At 39.7% G+C, this 22,388-nt stretch overlaps 1 protein-coding gene across 5 annotated transcripts in view; it reads left to right on the top strand.

Moving 5' to 3' along the window:
• The first annotated feature begins 207 nt into the window (after window positions 1–207).
• LOC101471592 (leucine-rich repeat and fibronectin type-III domain-containing protein 2) overlaps window positions 208–22,388 on the top strand; it is a 142,636-nt gene continuing 120,455 nt past the window's right edge. For all 5 annotated transcript variants that reach the window (XM_076877501.1, XM_076877500.1, XM_004559262.5 and 2 more), the window contains exon 1: window positions 208–1,032. The gene's annotated coding sequence lies outside the window, so the exon portion shown is untranslated. The remainder of the gene's footprint in view (window positions 1,033–22,388) is intronic.

Genomic DNA, 22,388 nt, shown 5'->3' with positions numbered 1-22,388 from the left:
GTTAATTGTTTAAAGAGTTCTGCTGGTCTTTGAAGGTCAAAGAGAATGCAACCTGCAAGCATTTAAGAGCTTCTGCAGGTAGGGTAATGCACAGGAAAAATGCCCACATACTCATACAGATTGCAACATGCTACAGAACCAGGCTCGCTCACAGCCCTGATAGGCTACTTTGTTGCAGTGAGCCCTAAGCACACGCTAATCCGTGATCGTTAATCCTCTGCAGACAGAACGGTGCTTGCTGTGGACCGTGCCAAAGTGGCTATTTACGCGCAATTATCGCTACAAACTCGCTACAGTGGGTTTTTGCATACATGCACTGCACGTCTGGGTGACCTGCCTGTCTCTGCCCCCCTCTCCCCCACCCACCGCCTGTCCATTGGGCTCCGTGATACTTCATGGTGTTTGTGCCATCTAGGATTATCCGCCGCTCCATTGCAGTCTTTCTGGCGCAGATTTCGCGTCTCGCCATCTGCTCACTCTTGGACTAACTAATAACTTCCGAATCACTGAAAACAAACAAGAAAGTTTTCTTCTGGACTTACGGCCTTTACTTCGTTTTAAAAGGAGACATTCTTTCTGCTTGGATAAGTGTTTAGGAACAAAAGAGAAGCAACCGATTCCAAGGACGTGAACACTAGTAATTACTGCACCGCGGGGGGAAAAAATAGACAAACGCCTATGCCATGTAGCTGCACTCTCACATGGAAATATGCAGACGAGCCCACACAGCAGCGAGCTAGTTATTTTTACTTAAAGGGAAAAACTACAAAAAATGCTGTGAAGCTCTGTGTCGCAGCTTGGCTCCCGGCAAAAGCGCAGGTTTTTCCAGAGCATCTGCTGGTGGGGGAAAAAATTGTCAGGAGCGAGAGAAGAAGCGATATGCGGCTGGTCGGGCAGTTGCTTTTGCAGTTCCTCTTCTGGAATTAGTGCATGAATGGGAAGGGAGCGGCTTTAGACTCGAAGCAGGAAAAAAAAGAGTGTACCGTTTAAAGCTCGCGGCGGCACATAATGGATACTTTCCTGCCCTTAAAGGTAAGTCGAAACCTTAAATGTCCGATTCGTGCAAGAGTTTGCCTGTCTTACACTACACGGGGATTGAAGATGCACTTAACAGTTTTATTGCATTGTCTTTTATGTATATGTGCTGCGTCTATTGGTTACAAATCATCTTTTAGTGTGATTCTAATACACCGATGATGGATTTAAACCCAAGTGATACATCATTCGATTGTATTTGCGGAATTAAGGCAGGCGTTGTGTTAATTCAGTGAAGAGTGGCTCACACTTCTGGGCAATTACAGGTATTCTCAGAAAGTAACTTGATCGGCGGAGAAACGTCGGAGCTTTACGCTGTGTTTTAATGTATTTTTACGTTTCTTTATTGTACCTATGTAGAAAAATAACACTGCGCTTGGACATAAGGCTGAGAGGATGGGGAGTTGTGTCCGATGCATGCTAATTCTTGGTGTGCATAAACGTGCCCCTTTTGCTGGTCTGCAAATGTGTGTGTGTGTGTGTGTGTGTGTGTGTGTGTGTGTGTGTGAGAGAGAGAGAAAAAGAAAAAGAGAGAAAGGGGGGGGGGGGGTTGAGGGAAGGAAGAGATTAGCCTACTCTTTCCAAAACGTCCCCCTGTGATTACAGTAGGCTGAGACGTTTATTAAACTCCCTTTAAGTTACACGGATGGACTGGTGCTGCTGCTGCGTGTGTGTGTGAGAGAGAGAGAGAGAGAGAGAGAGAGAGAGAGAGAGAGAGAGAGAGAGAGAGAGAAAGAGAGACAGTGAGAGAGAGCTAGAAAGAGAGAGAGAGAGAATAAAAGAAGGTTTTAATCGCATGTCCGATATGTGCTGGTTATCGCCAACGAAAATATTGGTTTGGCAGGTACGCAAATGCGGGAGTGTGTGTGTGTGTGTGGTTAAGGGATGGCCGCCATGAGGCTCCAACGCCACCACCCACTGTAATCACCACCCTCTTGTGGATTACTTGGCAGTTGCGGGGACGGAGTACGAACTCCGTGTCCGGAGGTGGAACCTGTTCCGCGGCCGCTGAAGTCTTTTCAGCACCACGGACAGCGCAGTCAAACTGCGCCCAGGGGGAGCGTTTCCTTTCCACAGAGGGATTTGTACTGATATTTTATCGACATCGATGGCTGCGCCCCAACCCAGACTGTCCCCACCATGGAGAATTTCTTTCCAGCACACAGAGTGAGGAAGTTTCTGTAAAAAGAAAATAATAATAATAAAATAAAACAAAAGGAAATCATCTACTGTAGAGACCCAACAGCCTTTACTCAGAAAACAACAACAAAAACAAGCAATATTCTGATGCAAAATGACTCATTGACAGGTGCGCCACACCCTGTTTATTCCCAGAGCCACGTAGGCCTAATTTATTACAGTCCATCTCATTGTCCAAATGTGCAATGTGTCTGAATGGAGCAGGAATAGCTTATGTAGGACTAATATGACCATTTTTCAGTCATTGCACTGTCCAGGTGCTTGTGTTTAGATAAAGAGAATTTGGAAAAGCTATCTATTATGATTGTTTATTTAGTATTGGTGGTGGCATAGAGGCGATGTTTGGACATCAAATTGTTCTGAAAATGGATGGTTATGAAAATCACTATCTCACAATGTAATCATTGGATTATTTAAAAAATTAATAAATAAAAAATCAAGATTGCTCTGGTGAAGAGAGAGCCTTTCTTACAAAAAAGAAAGAAAGAAAATCAAAAGAAATCCCTGTGCATACTTGAAATAAATCCTAAATAATAGGCAGAAGCTATTATTTCATTTGATATCTAAGTCATAACTCTTTATAAACCAAAAACCTATGAAGGCGCATATTATTCACTTGAAGTCTGAGTCTGTTTGGCTGATATACCCCTGGACTTGCTCACCATCATTCACTGGCTCTCAAGAGAAATGTCTGTCTCAATGCTATGTTTGCTATTCTCTATTGAGGTCATTGAACAAGTGCCCTCATTTATGTTGTCATAGTGTTTTCATTGTCATTTGGTACTTTATACTAAATGACAATGAAAAAACAAAACAACAACAAATAAACAACCTTCTCTATGCCTTGTCAAAGTTACTGTACAATGACACTGAAAACAGAAATTCACATTCTTTATGTGTGTGGATTAAAAATCATGGTTAAATCAGTTTGCACTGACAGTAACAATAAACAAAGAGGAATAGATTCTGATTTAAACAGTGGTAGATTCTAATTCAGGAATAAATTATCTACTGCAAACCAAGGCCCGCCCACTTTAAGGAACAGAAAACACTCATATGATGCTCTAACCCTGAATGCATCTGTGAGTGAATGGCTCTACTCAGCCTCAGCAGTTACACACTTTCTCATGTGGCTCGTGAAGAATGACGTCATTACAGGAATTGTGATGTCACTAGTTCTTTTTTTGGTTTAGACTGGGTGTGGTGAGTGTGTAGTGTTGAGCAACTGTGTTACAGAAGAGGGCCCGGCGTTTGAAACACATGGGAATGTTTCTGCTAAAGGTGTTAGAATTCCTTTTTGGAAACTGTAGGATCCAGGATTTGTAAGGCATTAATCTTAAAACTTTAATTCAAATTATTCCTTCAGTGTTGTTAATGCTTGGCTATCAGCTAACATGCAGCACAAGGCACATAGCTGTTTGCCTTCAATTATTGCTTTAAGTTTAGCAATTTGAAGCTTTTTTACATTCCTTTAACTGATATGCATTCCTTTGTAGCCAGAAAACAACAAAAGCATGAATTGCTTTTGTGTCTTTAGCTGCTCATTGCTAACAGTCCCAACAGAACTGTCAGCAGTGCTCATCTGATATGTTGATATCACTAGCATTTATTGTCTGTCAATGCTTGATGCCAGAATGACGCTGGAGGGCTAATGCCTTCTGTCGAGACTGCTTGGTGAAATTGATAGGCCTGCTTTGACAGATGAGATAACCTGCAATCGCAGGGAAACACAATTTACGAGTATGGCAGATGGATGCTTAGGACGCACTCAGAAGTAGGGCAGCTTTACCGTGGGGAGAAGCTCAACGTGCACAGAAGGCTCACAGAGAACGTTAGAAAGTTGTTGTTTTGTGAAGGAAATTATGAGAGTGATGTAGGAGGAATGACAACTAGAGGACTTTTTTATTAAGCAAGGCACAGGGAAATAATAGAGAGGGGATCAATTCCTGTTAGCGTAAGTGGAATAGCTTTTATGGAGGGCAATAGCAGTTCAAAAATTAAGTGGAAAATAACTTGGGATTTAGCCTTAAACCCTCTGTGGCATCTCATCTGCTATGTGAAGAAAACTCTCCCTCATGGCTTCTTCGCTCACCTTCACCAACAGAAAGATGTATGGATGCACAGAATGCTGAGGAAATAAAGAAAAGGATCTAAGCTTGAAGCTGGGAGGAGTGTAAAGGCAGTCAGATACGTTTGATCTCTGCTAAAATAATGAATGTACAGAAAAGTAGCACTCAGGAAGAGAGTGCAGCTGCAGGGCATTTTCATGTGCTTTCTTCACCTCAAATTGCCATGCATTACAGGGAGACATTTCCCTAATGAATTTAATCATCACTACTGTTGTCACTGTGTTGGTCTTTTGTTTGCATTCATGTTGACTACAGCCCAGCTGCTGGAGTGCGGCATATGTGCAGAGTGAAGCTGACACTTGATGTAGTGTTTGGAGACATCAGCTGTTGGGGTGGAGCCCCTAGATATAGCTCCAGCAATTCCTTTCTTTATTTTTTTCCTGGCGTTGCGTGTTTGTCTTCTTGCTTGCTCACCTCAGAACACAATGGTCTTTAAATGTTATCTAACTTCTCTAGATTAGATGGAATATGTGTGAAAAACTGATATCCATTGAAGGTTTTAAGGTTTCTTTACACTTGTTCAGCTGTGATTTGTTGTTTGTATAATGGACACCATGAATTACGCCCAATGTCATGTGTAAAAGTTATTCTGGTTTTCATCTGTAGAGTCCTATGCCTTCATCACTTATTCTTTTCAGTTTTTTGACACAAACTACAAATATCCACCCATTAATAAGAAAAAATCCAACAGCTTTGTTTCCCACTTTTGCTTGCAACCATTATTTCCATCGCTTCCTTTATCGAACTACTATTAAATTCAGTTTGGTACACGTGACACATCAGTGTTTTGAGAAGAAATTGCAATTAGTAGCTCTCAACATTAAAAAAAAAGTCTGCTGTTGTTTTACCAATTGCCTCCAAAGTCTCAGGTGTGGCATCTGGAGCTTCCCACCGGCAGAACAGACAGTCAGACGATTTATTTTCAACCTTCTAACATTTCCTTTATCTGTGTCTGTGCTGACAAAATGTGCTTTCTTTATTTAGAGTGCAACAAAGAGCTCTGTCTTGTCTTGTTTTGTCGTGCAGTTTGGACTTTTGTTCGAGCGGGGTTTGTGCCTAGATAAACCCAACAGACACCTTAATGTTGACAGCAATATACAGTACAGTAGTTATGAATATGACTTATGGTCACTCAGAGGTGATGTTTCAATTATCTTGAGGAACCTGTTAACCACACTTTGCCTTCTTTAATTTACAGATTATCCTCGATTTGCTAATTATAAGAAGAATATCTAAAAAACGTTCCAATTGTGACAATTAAGCTTTTTATGTCCTGTTTTTGGATTCCTATCAATACTGTCTGATCACTGTTTATTTTGTTATCCATGGTGCATCCTGCCTTTTTTTTGCTTTTCCACTTGTCTTTAGTCAGCCAATCACAACAGTATACACACTCCCCTGTTTCCACTTTCCACCTACCAGATTGTCTTATAAATTGCAGGAATCAAGCTTTACGGCTCACTTCCTAGTGCTGTTTCCTTGTTTTCCTGGATGATTTTGGATTTACTTGTTTGTAATGTCCAGTGTTTGGGTCCTTCTCTCCAAAACCATTACATTATATCTAAACTGGCCTGAATGCCTAGAAGAAAACTCTCTGTAAAGCAAAACCATTACTTCCTGCTTAAGTACTAAAACAGGATGTACTATGTCCTTCATGTACTGAGGCAATCACTGTGACTTTATTCCTCAAGTGATTTAGTACTTGTGATGGACCGAGCAGCGAAGGAAACTTAGGCACAGGTTAAAGTCAAAAAAGGATTTTTTTATTTAACCCAAAAACATAATTGGTTAAATCATGCAAAAAGAGTCAAAATCTTGGGCCCATAAAAGAGGTCAAAATAACAGCCCTCTACTCAAAGTTAACAAACCATACTGGTAACTCAAACAAACCGACCTAACTTAACCAGACAAAGGGGAAACTTAAATAGTGGCTGATAAGCCCACAAAAAGGGGTAAAACACACAAAACCTAACTAATGACATAATGAACTCCAATTCCCCCCCCCCCCCATGGTCCCGAGTCATGGAATGAGCCAGTTTGCAGCTTTCCATCAAGGCTCGCTCCGCCCCTTTTCCACCTCTTGGGTCCTCAATCAAGGGACTGGAGCAGCTGCAACTAAGGTAACTCAGAAAACAAAGATTAAATTATACATAACAGTGTAAACTAAAATGTGCGTACTTATTTTAGAATGCAGTGTTATGTGGATATGTGAATTAATTCTAAGCCAAAACCAGGCATTTATTGTCCTGTAAATTAATTCCTATATTTAAAGACAAATGTGAATGCAATGTATAAGCCTCTACACTAACATGGTGGGTATTACCACTGTGTAGCTGTACATGCAGCCATCACAGTACCTTAACATTTAATAAATTAACCATATATTACTTGCTAGGCCACAATCTTTCCTCAACCTTAATGCTAAGTGCTGGTATTTTCAAAAAGCAGCAATCAAAAAATACTGCTGGTGAATAAGCCGCAGTTTTTTGTTTGTTTTTGTGGGGGTAAAAGCACAGAGGTTTTGGAGGTCTTGGAATCTGGTATGTTCTCATACATACATGTAAAGCCACTTAATGAAGAAGGATGGAGGTTTGGAGGTTACCGAGTTACTAACATTCAGTAAAAAGGCCTCCTCATTTTTGTTGAGTTTTTTTTTTTTTTAAATCTCACTCATGAGTGGTGGTGCCAAAGGAATTTTAAAATATGACAAGTCTCCAAGTGTCTCTTATCCTTAGAGCATAGGGTCGGACATTAAGACTGGTGGAATGATTAGTGATTTTAGGGAAATGTTTCAGGGGTTTTTTAATAGATGGAAAAGCAAGTTAAATCCTAAAAATGAAATAAAGCAGTGTGGGCATGGTTTTTCATTGTGAACTGTCTGACAGATCGTTAATGCATTATTTCAATGACGGAGCTCTTTCCAAAAAGTATTCTGTAAAACATCTACATAGTGCTAAGTTCCCATTGAGAGAAGTATTTTTAGCACAAGTTTTTAGTGGATATTTGCAGGAGAACAACGACTTACTACATATGAGATGTCTGAAGATGAAATGCCTGCCATACACCTTTCATCACCTTTAGGTAGCAGCTTAACTTTTCACAAAGAGCCATTCTATTGCATCTGCTATATCACCTTACTGCGCTGGATTGGGGGTTGGCCACAACACTACTCTGATGTGGCTTCTTCTTGCTGGTCACAGCTGGAAGCTCTTGACTCTAGAGTATATCAAAGTGAGCTACATATTGTGGAAGGTAGAGCCATTGTGGAGCTTTTAGAGAACCTCAGGGAGCTTGCACAGGCGACGGCTCCCTTCCTTTGTGAAACACAAGTCGGAACATTAAGATGTCACTGCTGACTAACCAATATGATCGTAGGGACACAGATAGCAGAGACTGCGGATGCGAAACTCGAGAGCAATTCAGTGGGAAGTGGGGTATTTTCTGGTGACATGATTATAGAACTGGTATGGATGACAGCACGTCTGGGATATGACTAAAACTCTCGCTATCATGACTAAGCACTTTAAATACATTAGGAAAAATTACACTGCATCAGATTACAAAAGGTAAATTCATCTTATAACCTCACTCCCTCCCTGCTCTTTTATGTTTCCCATTCTTCTCTTTGTTTCGATTCCAGACCCAGTAGGACTGTAAAGACTGAGAGTTGGCATTTTAGTTTCACTGTGACCCTTTTCTCCCCTCCCACACGACTTCCCTGTTGTTGTTACTGCTGCACTTTTGAATACAGTGGCGCCCATCATTTAATGGTGGGTTCATTCATCACAGTCAGCAGTTCTAGCCCACTCAAGCTACAGGATTTCAACTAACTTTTACATTTTAAAAGCCTGTGAGTTAAGCCTTTTGCTGCTCACACAACGTTCAGTAGAGCTGATAGACTGAAAGTAAAAGGCAGTCATGTGGGTTCCAGTGTCTCATACAGGATAAAAATATGCTTTATGGGATATATGCTATTTTGTTTTCTTTACAAATACAGTATGTCTGAATATTTGATGTTCGTAAAACTGAAAGGAAAATGGAAAAGAAAGCCGAGTGTTGCTCTAAAGACTTTATATTGTTACTCTCTGTGCCTTCAAGTCACACTCTAGAGCTGACTGTAAGATGGATTTCTATCAACAACCTCGAAGTGTAATGTACCCTTGCCTGTTACAGTAAATTACAGCTCACAGACTCTGTGGATCACAGCCTCAGAGGGGAAAGGTGGCAAACATGTCTGCCAACATGGCGATTAGAAGTGATTATCCCTGATACAAGACACATTTTGCTTCTTGATGGTAAGAGTTGTGGTTGTGCTGGTGGCATTGTCACAAATGTCCCTCCTTTTCCCAACTTGTTTTCTATAAAAAATACCCCTACACCAGGGTCAACTTAATTTAGCATAGCTGTAGTTTAGATGAACAAGGTCAAGATAAAAGCTGATCTTAGTGCCACCTCACATGAGCTGTTGGCTCAGATGCTCCATCTATCGGTAAATATTAATGTTAGCATAACCTGTGAGTGAGCAATACAGTATTTAGCGAACTCACTATATATCATTAATGTATAAACAGGCTGACAAAACTGTGTTTGTGTTATTTGAATGCTGCTTGTTAAATTTACACCTACAAATTCCTTGACTTTTTTCCTGCTGCACTGCAAGAAAACACAGACACTGCTGAAGTTATCACCAAAAGCATGACAGCAGCTCCATCAGGATTGCTCCTCTTACTTGCTCATGTGCAGTGGGCCCCAAGGTTAGCAACAAAAACTGTTTAGCTCCAGAGATCTAAAATGGAGAGCTCCTCGTGCCGCTGTGGAGTGATAACATTCAGGCTCTGCTGGGGATGTCGCTACAGTGAAGGAGCTGTAATTTAGAGAGGGGCTGGAACAGCTTATCTTCCTAAGCCCCTGAGCAAAATAAAGAAATAGTGAGTGCGAAAAACACACACACACACTCACACACACAAAAGACAGAAGTAATGAGTCATTGGCATTGGCAAACGTGTGAAATCACTGTCTGGATGAAGGTCTGTGGTCAAAGAGAGAGCAGGCCCACTTATTATTCACAGTAAGACAGCCAGAGTCGCCCAGACTGGCTCCAAAAAGGTCAGATGCTACTGCACATAGGCAACTATCTTTACTCTGCTGCAGAGTTTGTCAAGGTGGTAAATGAAAGAAGAAGACAAGAAATTTGTTGCTCCGCTTGTTTTTCTATAACAAAGTTGTTAGCCAAGTTACACAAGGAGCATTATTCTTTTCATGTTTTCTTGACATCTTTTCATTCCTTTTCTACTGCACCTTAAATCCCATTTGACATGTGCCACACCATATTCTTGAGCTCTGCGGTATACATTTGTGTTCGTTTGAGTGGAATTCTCAGGAGTTATTAGCATATTTTGTGCAGTCGGTAGCGTCATCAACAAGTACGCTTCACAAGGATGCAACTTTAAGTGTTTATTATAATTGGCTCTCAAGATTTTAGTTTCAGAGTTGTCCATGCTCTGTTATAAATTGCAGTCATTAGGTGGAAAATGTCCCAATTCTGCCTTAAAGTTGAAGTTCCGTCTCAGCGGCGTCTTTGATAAATTGATAGCAGGTCTTTTAATCTCGCCGTGCTCCTTTCGGGTCCTCCCCGATGATTGCTCTCTTGATGGGTTCTTTGCAAAGCACCGTCCTTGTCTCACAGCAGTGAGTTTACGTCTCATAGTCAGCATGAGCCTACAGTATGCACACAGTGTTCCCTCTGCGCTGCTTTTGAACACCAACCTTTCCTTTGCTTGTTTATTAGGCATTCAGTTGAGAGGAATTGTGAAGCTTCAGACAGTAAAATATTTTTCCCCTTATAAATCTCTCTGTGTTACAACAGCACACATCTGAGTGGTTTGATTTTATTGATTGTCACTGGAAATTGAGTTTGACGCACACTTCCCCCCCGTTTTCTTTGACAGGACTTATCTTGATAGAGTGTAATATAGATGGGGTTGCAAACAAATTATCCATATTCAAATCGTTTAGTAAAATAATTTCAGGCTGGTTACATTTGTGCTTAGTACAGAGTTGTCTTTTTCAGTCACCCCAGCAGTCAACCATTATGTAATCTCTTCTTCAAAGTCCTCAAACTCAGTGTGTTTACTGACATGAAAAATAATGCATTCTAAATGCAGTTCTAAAAGCAGGCTACAATGCAGAAGATTAGCCTCCGAGATAAAGGGGCTATGTTACATGCCCCATGCTCTCAGATGCAATATTCACACAGCTGTTCTATTTAACTCTGCTTCCATTCATTGTTTTGTTTTTTGGGTTTTTTTTCTTATATGCATCTCACTGTTAAGGTCTCACCGCAGCATCTGAATTAGGTTTAGGGTAAGATTTATACTTTGCCATTACTACATTTTTATTCTTTTCTTTTACAGACATTTGTTAGCTATCTGGCTTCGGAGTTTTCATGTCCACCTTGCCTCACATAATACAATTTCATTAAATGTCCCCTTTGCGTCAGCGTTACAAACAAGGTATCTTTTGGGGCTGGAACATTTAACCACCAAGAAGTATCAGGTCTGTAAAAATCTGCAGATTTATCAGCCACCAGATCCTGGTTTGTTTCCCATTTTGGACCTTTGTGCCCTGCACTTGTTTATGCTTTCTTTTCTCTCTTTCACTAAATCTTTTAGGTTTTCCTGCTTTTACTTTCACTTTCAGTGACTGGGTTAGGAAAAGGATAATTTTAGGGTGAGATAAATGATAACTTAGGAGACAGCCCATCCCAATATTGCCATAACCCAGTGTCCTGCTGCCTAAGGAGATGTTGAGACAAGGCAGTGGTGTTACAACAAAGTCCCTTATTTGGCCCCTTGTTTTCTTATTTAGTCCTGTTTCTAAGCAATGATAATATATAGATGTGCTAACAAACATTGGTTTAACCAAGTCTAGCTGATATTGTTTCTATAATATGAATGGAGTCATTTAGCTTGCATTCTTCCCTTTAACTGTAACTAAGATGTGTTGCACTGCATGGCTTGTGTTCCACATGATTACATGAAGTGGTGTAATTGTGCCGTAATTAGTTATAATAAGCCGCTGGCAAGCATATCCTGGGATGAAGAGGAAACCGCCAAAAATAGGAAAATTAGGTGAGTGCTAAAGAATGTAACGCCTTGGGCCTCGGGTGATCATTTTGTGCTTCTGCAAATTTCAACACAAACAGCATGTTTCACTGACAGTGTAAAAAATAAAATCAGAGCAAAAACATAATTCACTGCTGGAGCTGAATGTGTGATAGCGAATGCCAACTGTGTCCCAGCCTGATGAACTTGTGGTTATGGGCCATATCAGTCAGGATACACAGTTTAAAGTAGTGGCTGTGAATTGTAATTGAGACGTTGAAGTTTTTGCTACCAAAAGAAGATCAGTGCCATAAAAAGAAAAAAAGAAACAAACAATATCTTAGAATTATGTCTCTGCCTTTTACCGGTGAAGCAAACACAGAGGAAAGCCACACAGCCTCAGGCGATGAGCCTGTATAATCCCACAGCAGGCTATCCTTTAGATGTCAACAGGCTCAGCAAAGCCTCAATTTGTTCCTGGTATGAAGTGGGTGCTGAATAGATATACAAAAAGACAGGAAGAACCCCTTACTCTCACACACACAGACGAACTGATGGAGAAGGTAAAATAATTATTTGAACAAATAGTTACCCGATGAATATTTAACAGTGATTAGTCTGTTTTAATGCAGTAGTTTAAGAGTGGCCTTAAGGTCTTACTGGCATTTAATCTACTGACATGTTGTGGCCACAAGAAGTCCGTATATGCTGACTGAACTCCTGGGTGTAATGTTCACGTCAGTGACTCTTGCAGAGTGTTTTATAGCTCTTCCTAAAGGTCACTGCTCAGGTAGAGTAAACTGACAAGTGACCATGGGATTTTATTTTAATCCTGCACCGAGGACACATTCATTAAAACAATAAATGATGAATAACACTAAAAAGTTGGATTAAACCTACCTCATAACAGTTATGTTTATGGCTGCTAGATGAACAACTGGTAATGCATCAGCTTCTCCTTTAGATCGTGTACTTCATAGGAGAAAACTGGTTATAACAATATCTGTAGAAGTGTAAGACTCATAATGGACAGTTTAAAAATTACAAAGGAGTCTTTTCTGCCCAAAAGTCCAATTGACCTAATAGATTCCTACATTAGTCTTTTAATGTGTTTTAGTCTCTCTGGTGTAGACAATTGTGTCAGCCTTATCTTGAATGGATAGACTTACATGCTATCTTAAAGATGCACTTACCCTTCAGAACAATGCTGTGCATGCACTTACCCCCGGTCACATTATTCCAACATTACCTACATAGCTGGTAGTTCCATTAAATTAAGTGTTTGATTTGTCTGAGAAGTTCAAAATTAATCAGTTGAATGTTCTAAATTTTGTGCTCAAATCATTATTAACACTCATGACACCCAATGAGTGCCATGAGTGTTATAATGGTCCAACACAGTCGATTGAAGGCAACACTTAATGGATACATCAACATAGATACAAAAGTCTTTCATACATATTAGTTATATCACTTTAGTATGGATATGGCAAAAAGTGGTCCAGTGAGTTCATTCATTAATTTCTACTATAGCGTGTTAGATTTTCTTTTTATTATCCCAATGCAAGTGCTGACCTTTTTGAAAAAAGGTTACATCTCTACATTAAAGTTTTATACCTTGTTTTATTCACAAGGAGAGGAAGGAAAATGTTCTCTTAAAACATATTCATTTACACACTGACTGGACCTGAGACTGTGTGAAATGGGTCAGACTTTCCCAGTTTTAGCTCCAACCGAACCTATTTGCTGTTTTCTGAAGTAGGACGTCAAAGAGTTTTAGTTGTATAGTATCTGACAACAGGTTTCTCAATGCATTGGAAGTAGTGGTTAATACAGCTTTGAGCTGCTGGCCTCAAGCAAAAAAACATGAAGAGCGGGCCATAAAAGTCTGTTAAGCTCAATTCTGTTTACCCTCATTCTTCTAGATTTGTTTTCATTTTTTAACTTTTAGTTTTGAGCCAACACGCTGTGAAACCATCATTTGGGAAAATATGTTGGGTTGAAATGAAGGACTGCTTGTATTCCTTGCTGAGCCTGAGGGTGTTAAAAGCTGTACTGAAACAACAGGAAGGCTTGAGATTCTTCTGACTCATACGAAAGCACAGACTGGTCATTCTGTTAGACCGTCTGAACAGAGGGTGCAGTGATTCAGTGGTTACATACACCTGAGACCTAATGGAGGAAATATGAGAAGCGAGCAAGAAAATGCTCATTTTCTCTTTGACTTCTGTGAAAGACTTTCTTTTTACATTTTTTCTTAATATGAGGATTTTATAGGTAGAGGCGTTCATTATACAGCTCTCCACACTCAACATGATCCTTTTGCAGAGATTCTTTTTAAAAAAAATAGCCTTAAGCACTGTACAGTGTTCTCTCTGAAATAACTTGATGAACATACCAGGAGATAATCAGTGAACAATGTCCTGCTGACCCTGAGCTGAGCTTTACTTTATTCGCATGATTCAGTTTCACTAAAAGGCAAATTATCCCCAAAACTGCTGCTTCATTCTTCTGCTTGAGTAAATTGCTAGTCCTCTGCAACAATAGCTCACAAACTGAGATTTTCCATACTGGCAGAACAAAAAAAGTGTCACTTAATCCATCCATCATGCAGCTCATTTTAGAGGAACAATTTTTCGCCTGCATGCTCTTTTCTGCAATGCACTGCATGTGGGGCAGTCCTGGGGTGTCGACTGCTTCTTGCAAACAAGGCACCTGCTGATCTTAGGCAAGCACCAATCCCAGTCTGTCTAATCGGTTTTTCATCCTCTATTGAGGATGAAGAAGCCTCATGCATCATCACTGAAGGTTCCTCTCCAGTCAAATCAACAGCTTTTTTAAAATTTGATTTTCAAATACATGTGACATTAAAATGTAGCTTTTCTTGAGAAAGAAGAAACTAAAGAACATGTGAAGAAGACACAGCTGTACTTTTTTAAGTAGCTCTGACTAAATCTAAGAAGCTGCAATGACTTTACTCATAAAATCTGTTTTGTGACATTTCTGGAATAGCTTTGTGAAGTGTGAGAAATGCCAGCGAGCAAAAACTCTAGTTTCCCTTTCCGTCTTTATTAAAAATGTGAATTTGGATATTTATGTATTATGAACAAACAGCCCAGTGGATCTTTTTCAATTTCTCTAGATAATTTAAAAATATATCTCCATGTCACCATTATCAGGTCAACGTTGCTCTTATCCTTTCAGTCTTTTTCGGACCAGTTTATAGATGTTTTCTAGGGAAAGTATTTCATTTTTAGTATTATATTATTATACTATATTATTTTTAATATTATTTTAGTTCACACAGAGACGATTTGTTTATATATATATATATATATATATATATATATATATATATATATATATATATATATATACACACACACACACACACACACACACACACACACACACACACACACACACACTAGTATATATATATATATACTAGAAAAAAGTGCTTACTGTCCAGTAGTACCTGAATCATATTTCCAGTAGTAGAGAAATGTTTCCTCGTGTTTTCCAACTAAAAGACCAGATCTTGCTCAAAGTGGCGCGCAAACTCAGACAGCAACATTGGTGACGGTGTCATGGCAGGAGATTGTGCTGTGATAAAACTGTGGAGGTACTTTGATTTCGGTGGCGCTGACAGCCTTAGCTGGCCTCTGCTGCTTCATCCTGCCTCTGGGCTCTGACAAGATTGCAAAGAGAGCTGTTACTGACTAATAAACACTACATAGGGCCAGCTCTGCCCAGACATGGCCTCAGAAACACACTGCATCTTTGTACCCAGGCCTGAATTGATAACTGTGGTAGTTTGGCTTCAGACAAGGCTGATGTTCAGCTATGTCAAAGCTCCCCTTCTTTCGCTTACTCTCCCCCAGCGGCTGCTCTGATACCCTTTAACGTGCTTAATGCCATTGGCATTTATGAATGGCTAGAATGACCTTTTAGATTGGGCTGCAACTGTTTCATTATGTTTATTCACTAGCAGAAAGTGTTTGTTGGGGGAAAATCTGCTATATGAGCTGTATTGAGGCAATATTTATTTCTTGAAGGACCAAGAAACACATTATACCTTAAATGAAGAAATACAACCCCACTGCTTTTGAAATTGCATTACCATTTCAGTCTTAATGCTTTACATAACTTGGAGCACGGTACACCATCAGAAGACTTCACCAAGTATATTAGTGTGAAGTGGTTGTGTAAACATAACATATTGGTGATGATTTAAAGATAGGAGAAACAGGCCCGTCATGTTCTTTTGTTATAGCTCTGATAATGGCCCTATGCAGAAAAAAGATGTTCATACACTCAGGTGAACAAGTCCAGCAGTGCTAGTGAAACAAAGAGAAGACACTGATCTCCTGCTGCCTAAAATTAGGAATCAGATTATGATTAGAAGTCAAATGGGTTTTCACAGGGGTAAAATGAGTTCAATTACTTATGTTAATGGAATTTAACTGGTGACAGTAGAAATGGAAAGGAGATGCTTTAAGACTGGCATTTGGCAGGTGCCTAGCGAATAATCTTTTTCAAGAATACTAGTCAAAGCTTGAATCACTTTTTCTTGTATATATGAATAAAAGCACAAAAAATGAGCTACACACTTTCATGTGTAGCTTGTGTGAATCTTGTGATGTTTGCATGAGGCAGATTCTCTTTGCACAGCTTATATTAGTAGGTACAAACCAAGGTCATAAAACTCAGTGAATCAGTATGCATTAAAATCACAAAAAGACATTCCTATTATTCAGACATAAAATACCAACTTAAATCAATCACTCCACTCCATGAATACATAAAGAGTTGTTATATTTTATGTGTGTAGAAATATTCAGGCTTACTTGAAGGTAGTTCTTAATCAAACATTGTTTTTCAAAATTATAGTGTGTAGCTAGCAATAGCTTGCAGTGTGGTTGGCATACACTTTTGACAAAGAAGGGTTTTTTTACACCCCATGCCCTTCCTGACAAACCCTTCCCAGGGTGACTCCTCCTGATCTTGAACTAGGGATCTTGTGTCTATTAGGCAAACGTGTTAACCAAACTGTGAAAGTCTGCTGTTATTCTAAGTAAATAAAAAGGGTCACTTCCTTCGCTGTCTGGAGATTTCGAGATGTGTTTAAAAGAAGCAAGTGTCTGTAAAGGGAAACAGGAGAAAGAAAATTGGACATGCTAATTTCATCAAAAGTATAATACAATATTCTAAATGCTAGTGCTATATGTTTAAGCTAAACATTACATTAACAGCACTAATAAATACTGTAACAGGATTACGAGTATAAAGGATCACTCTGGTTCCATCCCCAACCACACCTGCTTGTTTTTGTTTTTTTCACAAGTAATCCGCTCATTATACTGGTTATTATTGTGGGGTCTTTACCTTACAATATATAACCCCTGGCGGCAGCTATTGCGATTTGGCAGCATATACATAAAATTGAATTGAATTATACTGTTTGAAATTCTACCTTAAGCACTGCAGCTGTCTCATAGCACCACTCTGTTGACTTAGCTGGTGACGCTAACATTACTTTGCGCTGCTAAAGTTGAGAGAACAGAGTCAGTTATTTGATATCCCACACAATGTTATTTACTTCAGTTTTTTTTTATGTTAAAAAAACTGCACTTGATAAATTGAAGAGTACACATGATTTGGTTTTCATTTCCTGTTTACCCTTGTGTTAAATGGCAAAAGGCCTGTATTTGTATAGCGCTTTTCTAGTTCCTAAGGACCCCAAAGCGCTTTACACAATCAGTCATCCACCCATTCACACACACATTCACACACTGGCAATGGCAAGCTACATTGTAGCCACAGCCGCCCTGGGGCGCACTGACAGAGGCGCCCCAGGGCGGCCCGGTGGCGTCAGAGGGCGCCACCGGGCCCTCTGACCACCACCAGTAGGCAACGGGTGAAGTGTCTTGCCCAAGGACACAATGACCGAGACTGTCCGAGCCGGGGCTCAAACCGGCAACCTTCCAATTACAAGACAAACTCCCAACTCTTGAGCCACAATCACCCCGTAGTCCTACTTCCTGCCTTGGTTCCCTGCCCTTTTATGCCCCACCTGTGTCTCATTAGGTAAACACCTACCTCAACATACAGGCAGGAGTGGGCAACTCCAGGCCTCGAGGGTCAGTGTCTTGCAGGTTTTAGATGTGTCCTTGATCCAACACAGCTGATTTAAATGGCTAAATGACCTCCTCAACATGTCCTGAAGTTCTCCAGAGGCCTGGTAATGAGCTAATCATTTGATTCAGGTGTGCTGATGCAGGGTAATGTCTAAAACCTTCAGGACACTGACCCTCAAGGCCTGGAGTTGCCCATCCCTGACATACAGTAGCCTACATCCTACTTAGCACTCCATGTTTGGAGGTTTTCCTATCATCACCAGTCAAGCTTTCCAGGCATTTCTTTGTGTTCTTGCTCATTTTATGCATGTTTGTGCAGGACTTTGAAACTTGAGCAGCAAAACAGAACATCATTAATTTTGTTTCCACTGTTGTTTCTTATGTTTAGGTGTACAAAAAAGTCTTTGATATACATGGTTGTAAATAATGTTAAATAACATGACTTTCCTTTTGCATTCATAGTTTATCAAACTCTCATATGGAGTGATTCAATGTAAACCACAGATACGGTATGAAACATAAGGGGATCTAAGAATATATAGTCTGTGGGCTAAAAGTATATCTTACTGGTTGGATGCAGTGTGTGGGAATACAGAAAGATAAAAGGAAAATTAGTAAAAGAATAGTAAAAACTTTATTCAAAAGCTAAAAAGGATTGTATAGTCCTATATTGTCACATTCATGGATTTTATTTTACTCTGAAGTGTTTCTTGAGATATTGATTGATCCAAAATTGCCCATAGGTGTGAATGCATGAGTGAATGTGAGCACGAATGGTTGTCTGTCTCTGTGTTAGCCTTGCGACAGACTGGCGACCTGTCCAGGGTGTACCCCGCCTCTCGCCCTATGACAGCTGGGATAGGCTCCAGCACCCCCCGCAACCCTGAAAAGGATAAGCTGAAGCGGATGGATGGATGGATGGATGTTTCTTGAAATCATTCAGTGACAGATTGTTTTCTATATGGAGATGAAGCTTATTTATCTAACCCATCTTACATGAAAACCAAACATGTCATTGTATGCAGTTGTTTATTTAATGGCAGAGAATAGAAACCTTTCTACATATATTTCCACATATAAGGATATAAAATTACCGTGATATAAACATAACATAATAAATACTGATATTGTGTAAGTTATGTTTGTCTTGACCTGATGTCTTTAAACGACATGTTGCAAAATGTATTTCACCTTACTTTTAAGTAGTTTTAACATCATACACGATCTGTATATTTCTCGAGCTCACCTCTGCATAAAAAGCACTGCTAAAAGAGACTAAAGACACAAAAAGCAGAAAATCAATCCTTCTTTTTCCCTCCAGCTCCACTTCTGAGTACAGAAAAATCTATGTTTACTGGAAACACCTCAGCTTTGCTATTGCTGTTTTTTTCTTCTGGAAGCTTTATCTCAGAAAACGAATCAACCCATTGGAATTGTATGTTCTTAACTAGTTGCCTTTGTTGCATGGTGTTTGGTATATGTGGTATAATGTTTTGTACATGGCATAAGAATAAAATCAGTATGATGTTTACACTTAAAACAACAAAATGGGCCCTCCTATTAAGACAAGTGCTGCTATAGGGACAGTAATAAAATGATTTGTTCAAAGTTTTAAAAACAATCGTATGACTATCCAAAAACTCCAATTTATACTCGGTGTCAATTTATTGAAATTGATGCTAAGTAGTAAAGACAAAGAACAGCTTAATATTGGTTCTGATGATCAAACAGATTGAGAAACACAGGTGTAGCTGATATGCTTCAGTGCAGAAAACAATCAAGCTGATAGGTGCATATGGTTACATGGTGATATCATTAACGTCTTAATTTAATTGTAGATTGGAAACTACCGCACACCAAAAACCCAAGTGAGTAGGTCCAATATAATCAGGTAAGAGTGTTTTATATAATGGCATGAAATTATGACCCAACTCATTCTGTGCTCAAAAACAGCTAATTGTTTCCATTCAAAGTAAACGGCATCCCTTCTAATTAATACTTAAACACAGCTTTGCTAAGCTGACTCCTTAAATGTCAGTCAGCATGGCCCCACATATTCAGACTCTGCTGTTGTGTGTGAAAGCTGTGCAGAGCAGCAAGCCCACTAAGAAGGGAAAACATTGATTTTTTTTCCCATGGATAACAAGACTTGACTGACTTGGGTGCCTGCCTGACTTCGATTGCTTCCTCTCTCTATGGTTGTCTGTGCAAATCTCAGACGCACACATCAAAATTCAGAATGTCTTCACGCAACCGTGGATGTCTGTAAAAAGAGAAGATCCAAGATCCTTTTGACCAGCGCAGCTCAGTGCAGGCTGATTAACTGCAAAGTGTCCAATGACAAAGTGCATCCAATCTCAATCAAGGATGAGAGGAAAAACAAAAAACTCCAAAAACTAGGAGACAAATTTCAGCTGCAATCAGTGTGAGCTTTGATTGATTAAGCTCTTTTACTAGCAAACTGAGTTTTGCAAGGTTTTGATAGTTGCACAGTTAGAACAATAGTGGCAATGCCAGCTGGGAATACTTCACTGCAAAATCTCATGACAGGGACATAGCTAAGCGTTTTGTAATTTGGCAGAATGTCCGTGTATGTGCCACCATGTGAACAGAGGGATACGTGCTTTGTATTTACAACTTTTTGCACTATATGTTTACCTGCTCTTTAATAGTTTGCTTCATTTTAACTGTTTGGTGGTTGCTGAAATGGTTTCATTGGCTTTTAGCTGACATTTTGACATATCTGTGGAATACCACACATGTCTATATTTATATAACAGATCTGGTGGTACATACCGTTAAACCAGATCTTCTCCCTATTGAGCCTGGTACAGGGGGCATTGGGGTTCAACAGGTTAATTGGTTATTGCTTAATTACTTTGTGTCGTATGAATGGCCATAAGGGAGGTTTTTTATCATTAGGACAAACTGTAAAACTTATGAAAATCCAGTTAAAAGTCCAAGATTTATGCTTGTTTGTGGTGAGCAGCCGATCAACCAATCAAGAATATAAATGGCTTCAAGTGCACATTTAGGCCTTTGAGACTCGTTTAAACACTCAGACACTGAGCCTGAGGCTCTGTGCTACATGCAGACATTTCTGCATCTGTGTCATTCAAAGACACTTTGTACATGGTTTATTTTTTGTGATATTCAATACTGAAAAGTAACTTTAGTCTTTTTCAGGGAGCATTTTTATTTTATTCAGTGTTTTCAAAAAAAGCCTTATTTTTATGGATTTTCTACCACTAGGGAGAACACACATGAGGTTTAAGGCCTGCACAGTTTTGAAACCTTTTGTCCTCTGCAATACAACATTGCTGAAAATTAAAACAGGTATCACTTTATCCAACTCCTAATTTTATAAATTCTACACTCAGTGTTGCAGTCTCCAGTATTATTGCAATGTACCAGATACTGCTTATTTTATGTTTTCCCAACAGGCTTGCATTAACATAGGGCCCACATCTGTACCACTACACTTGCTGTTTTGGAACTTCTCCCCACCCTTCCTTCTTTCTCATAATGGTATGAGCCCAGTCTGTCTTTGCTTGTGATTGGGCACATGGTGTGCTCATCAAAAAGTCCCACCCTTGCCTGCATGGATTTTCAGCATAGCTCCCACATGCTGATGGGCCATTAACAACTGACATATGAAATTATCCTTGTTGAAGTTGGGGATCAGAGGATAGTGACCAGACTTCTTCGAGCTAAAATCTATGTTTACTGGAAACACCTCAGCTTTGCTATTGCTGTTTTTTTCTTCTGGAAGCTTTATCTCAGAAAACGAATCAACCCATTGGAATTGTATGTTCTTAACTAGTTGCCTTTGTTGCATGATGTTTGGTATATGTGGTATAATGTTTTGTACATGGCTTGCATTAACATAGGGTCCACATCTGTACCACTACTGCCTGCATGGATTTTCAGCATAGCTCCCACATACTGATGGGCCATTAACAACTGACATATGAAATTATCCTTGTTGAAGTTGGGGATCAGAGGATAGTGACCAGACTTCTTCGAGCTAATAGTTATTCAGAAAAGCATATGTGATAAATACACAACATGTTCAACCACGATGGTCATGGGCTACAGCAACACAAGACCACATTATTGACACTTCTGATAGCTAAGGATAGGAAACTGATACTGCAATTTGCAAAGGCACATGAAAATTGGACAATGCAAGATTGGAAAAATGTTCCCTGTTCTGATGAGTCTAGATTTGTGCTGCAACACTGAGATAGCAGAGTCAGAATGGATCCATCCTGTCTTGAGTCAGAGGGAGAGACTGCTTGTGGTGTAATGGTGTGTGATATTTTCTGGGAACACTTTTGGGCCCCCTAGTACCAACTGAGCATCATTTAAATGCTACAGCCTTCTTCAGTTCTATAACAACAGGACTTCTGTTCAATAATGGTACCCATGACTCTGTCAATTGTTTTAGTACTGAAGAGGCCTCTTCAATGAGAGGACAAATGTCTTCACAGACGAAAAGAAGTTCAGGTGCCTTTTTTTGTTTCAAGCATCTGAGACTGCTTCAAGCATGATAGCACACAATGACAAAAAATTATCTCAAACTGATTTCTTGAACAGTACATGAGTTCAAAAAGTCTTCAGAGTCACCAGATCCCAATCCAATAGAGCACATTTGGAATGTGGGGGAATGGGGGATTCAGTCATGGATGTGCAGCCAATATCATGTCAACATGGACATGTAATCGATAAGAAATGTTTCAAGTGCCTGGTTGAATATGTGCCACATAGAATTAAGGTAG

The sequence above is a fragment of the Maylandia zebra genome, linkage group LG19 (genome assembly GCF_041146795.1).
Source record: "Maylandia zebra isolate NMK-2024a linkage group LG19, Mzebra_GT3a, whole genome shotgun sequence".
NCBI classification, from domain to species: Eukaryota; Metazoa; Chordata; class Actinopteri; order Cichliformes; family Cichlidae; genus Maylandia; species Maylandia zebra.
The sequence above is the reverse complement of the archived record's forward strand: the minus strand, read 5'-3'. Positions and strand labels throughout refer to the sequence as shown.